Raw genomic sequence first — 4,520 nt, 5'->3', positions numbered from 1 at the left:
ATATACATAATTATTATTTTAAATGGTCATTTATTTTTTTTTACCAGGGAATAGGGGTAACTGGGACGAGGGAAAAGACACGTAGGGCACCTGCTCAAACTAAAAAGGTAATGGACATTCAATAAGGGGGTAAATACCAAGGGCAGTGATTTCGATCTTTTCATGACCGGGGGACGAAATGTGAGGGAAAATATGTATTCCGTTGGTATAATGGTCAGCGGCGTAATGAGCGAAGGCGTTGAGGGAGGTGCAGAAAAAAAAATCCGCATCACCATCAATCTTACATGTTTCATGCAGACCCCGCGGAACACTTTTCAAAGTTGGGGGGGGGGGGGGGTAAGTAGTTACGATCAGGCAGAGCGTAGCGAGCTAAGCGAGTGGAGCGTAAATAGGCGTGGGGTCCAATGGCAAAGCCCCTATAGAAGCCCAGGGGTTTTAGGCATTAAATTACGGTCAGAATGGCAGCAAGGGGGTCGCCTTAGGGCCCTTGGTGGGGTCAAAGGCAGGCGCGGATCCAGGATTTCTTAGGGGGGGGGGGCCCAAATTTGAAATTATGCGAGCCAAATATTGGTACGTAATGGTGACCAGCAGTGACGTAATGCAGGGGGATGTAGGGAGGGGTGAGTTTCCCCCCTCCCTCCTCTGCAAAGCGCGGAAGCTATATATGACGTTTCATTAAAGTATTAGAGAAAGAAGACAAGTCGTTGTACCGTTCTCGACTCTTAATCCTTCTCTTAATTCACACCCCCCCCCCCCTCCGCGCAGCGCGGAAGCTTTGACGTTTCATTAAACTATTATTGAAAGAAGACGATTCGTTATAGCGTTCTCGAAAATTATCCTCGTTTGAATGCAATTTTCCCCTCCCGCGTGAAGGGCGGAAACTTTTACGTTTCATTAAATCATTGACGAAAGAAAACGATTCGTTGTACCGTTCTCGACTCTTAATCCTTGTCTTAATTCAGCCCCCCTTCCCCCCCCCCCCCCCGTCTCGCGCGAAGCGCGGAAGCTTTTACGTTTCATTAAATCATTGGAGAAAGAAAGCGATTCGTTGAATCGTTCTCGACTCTTAATCCTTGTCTTAATTCAACCCCCCATCCGCGAAGCGCGGAAGCTTTGACGTTTCATTAAATTATTAAAGATAGAAGACGATTCGTTGTACCGTTCTCTATACTCTTAATCCTTGTCTTAATTCAGTCCCCCCCCCCCTCCGCGAAGCGCGGACGCTTTGACGATTCATTAAATTATTAGAGATAGAAGACGAATCGTTGTACCGTTCTCTATACTCTTAATTCTTGTCTGAATTTCAAAGATGTTTTCTGTCTGCTACTTTTTCTCCCTACGTCCTCTTCCTTTCCTCTCCTCTCTATTTTTTTCTACCCCCCCCCCCCCCCCTGGCTACGCGCCTGCGGTCAGATAAACAAATTTTGATACCTTGTCCGACCCGAGAAGCTCAGGGGTTTTAGGCATTTGATTACGGTCAGATGAACATATTTTTATACCTTATTTGTGACACTGGCAGGACACTAATTGGCGTGAGGTCCAGCGGGCGAAGCCCCCAGAAAACAGGGGTTTTAGGCATTACATTTCTGTCAGATTAGCATCCAGGGGAGTCTATGGCCCTAGGCGGGGTGCAAGGGACGGAACCCCGGAAGCTCAGGGGTTTTTAGGCGTTTAATTTCGGTCAGATGAGCAGCTAGTTAACTATTCTTTCTCTCTTTATTTCTATTTCTCTTTACTATACCTTTTCAAAAAAAAGTGGAGGGGAGGGGGGGGGGGGAGCTCGAGGCTTGCGATTCCAGCCGATCCCCGGGCCCTAACTTTTCTCAAGAATCATATTTCTTGCCTGGCTGTAAATTTAGGAACTTGTCATTTTCCAACAAACGCATACAAAAGTATAATTTACTAAAAACTGAGGAAAAATCTCGGAAAGAATTCAGCATTATTTGTAAGCCACCGTTATGGAATTAGAAATTAACCAGTTTGAATTTGAATTGCCCCAAGCCCCCCCCCCCCTATCAGTACGCCAGTGCCCCCTTTTCTTCTTTCTCTTTTTTATTCTTTCCCTTTCTCTCCTCCTTAAGGTTTGCCGAGGGGGGTGGGGGGCAAGGGCCTTTCGGTCCCCACCCCGATCCACACGTTGTTGGCGGGATTAACCGGAACTGATCTCACGTTCTTTTCACCCTTTTCTTTTCTTCTTCCTCTTTTTTGTTCCCTTTTAGCTCTCCTCTTTCCCTTTTTCTTCTTTCTCTCTTTGTTATAGCGGGGGCGGGGGAGGTAAGGGCCTTTTGCCCCTCCTCGATCCACCGGGGAAAATTGCAAATGATATCCCCTTTCTTTTCTTTTCTTCTTTTTCCTTCCCTTTATCTCCTCTTACCCTTTCCCTTTCCTTCCTTTTCTCTTTTTTTTTATTAGAGGGGGGGGGGTGCAACAGCCTGGGAGGCAAGGCCCTTTCGCCCCCCCCCCCCCCCGATCTCCTTCTTCACCCGTTTCTTTTCTTCTTCCTCTTCTTTCTTCTGGCGCTACACCTCTTACAAAAACAAAATGCAAAAATATCCAAAAAGAGAGGACTGCAATGGGGAACTTTGATTTAAGCTACGCGACCATTATTCTCTCAATTCCTTTCACATTGTATCTCATAACCATGAGAATTGCCAAGCTATTGTATACGTTATTTCGTTACACGAACACACACAAACACACGCACACACACACACACACACACGCACACACACACACACACAAGATCATAACCTGCACGAGTCTACAAGGTGTGAGAAAACTCTGATTCAGGAAAGAATGCAAGGGTGAAAGTAAAAGCGAAAAAAGTGGACACTCTCACATGGCTTCCATGGATGCCGTCTTTGTTCTCTTTTTGCCTTCTTCTTACTCCTTGACCGTTCGCGCATATTTTTTTTTACAAAACTGTTTAGCCATATACATGTATAGTTCATGTGCAAGCACGTTTACCCAGGGAAGAGAAGGTAATAGAAAAGGGAAAACAAAAAAATACATAAGGGGAGTGCAGAGGATATGGAGAAAGAAAGACAAAGAAATACATAAGAAATACATAACGGAAGGGCTTTTAGGCACCAAATTACGCATCTAGGGACCCGCCTTAGGCCCCTTGGTTGGGTCCAAAGGGCAGAGCCCCCGAAAGCTCAAGGACTTTAGGCATTTAATTACGGCCAGATGAGCAAACAGGGCCCGCCTTAGGGCCCTTGGTGGGTTCCAGGGGGTAGAGCCCCCGGGAGCTCATGGAAAAATACTGCCATTTTAGCAATACTTGTAAATCACTGGTATCAAATTAAAAATAACCCATGTTTAAATTGTATTGGGGGGGGGGGGGGGTTACTGCCCCCCCCCATCAGTACGCCAGTGAAAGAGGCGGAGGTGACGGAAGGGACTACCCCCATAAAGCTGTTTGATAAGTCTTATATGTAAACCCCTCACAGGTTTTTGAAGTTTTGTTGTGTTACAAAATTACATTCTTTAGCAAAACTACAGCATAAAAACAAGCAATATACTTTTTTCGCGCTTCACTTTTACTTTGCCGATATCTAGTGTGCAGTCCGAAGGGTTGTAAATATTTACTTGGTAAATTTTAGTTTGACTGAGCAGGAAGGGACTTCTTAAAAGAGCAAGCTGAATATTCATTTTTGGAACACTGATCTATTTCTATAACTTTTAATCTTGTTAACATACAGTGTAATTTGAACATACGTGATACCAACAGAATACATATTTTCTTCAATATTTACTTGTATATTTTTAGGATATTATGCAAAGGAGCGTAGCGACCGAGCGAGAAGATTTTAGCATTTCTATTAGTCTAAACGCTGTACTCTTGGGCCCACCAGAGCCTTAAAGCGTGTTGCAGTCTTTAGTCAGTATTTGCTATACATTTTGTTGGTGTGCACTTTTTCAAATTATCCATGGGGGACGATCCCCCTCAGAAAATTGAAGAAAGACGTGTACCACGTCCTTCCACCTATTTTGTGTTTTGCTCAAAAAACTATCCACAAAAAAGGACTATGTATGCCCCTTTTGTGAAGCGACCTATCAATATTAATGTTCACATAATTATCAGTCCCTTTTTGGATTGCCCTCCTCCCGCCCCCCCCCCAGAAAAAATATTATCACATTGTTACATGTGTGCACAATATATATTGATGTGTCAACCTTACGAAAGTGGTGTTTTCGTAATGATTATTGACCTCCTTTAAATTTATATTTATATGGAAGACTTAAGAAGACAACTGTTTACAGTCCAACTAAGGGTGTAGAGCATATCGTGTAGACTAAAATGTGCAATGTTGTTCAATTTCTGAATTCTTTGTTTAAAAAACTTGCTTGCTGTCAATAGTGTATACATTTTTTATACGTTTCAAATGTCTAGTCTGGTTAAAAATAGCACGTAATGATTTCATTATTTGACACGTACTTCACATTGATTTATCTTATCGATAAGCGAAACGATTTGCTTTAGTATCATATAACAAATATAACAGTAATGACAAGTA

Source organism: Strongylocentrotus purpuratus, unplaced genomic scaffold (assembly GCF_000002235.5).
Source record: "Strongylocentrotus purpuratus isolate Spur 01 unplaced genomic scaffold, Spur_5.0 spur5_scaffold_5, whole genome shotgun sequence".
Classification (NCBI taxonomy): Eukaryota; Metazoa; Echinodermata; class Echinoidea; order Camarodonta; family Strongylocentrotidae; genus Strongylocentrotus; species Strongylocentrotus purpuratus.
Note: the sequence above shows the minus strand (reverse complement) of the source record.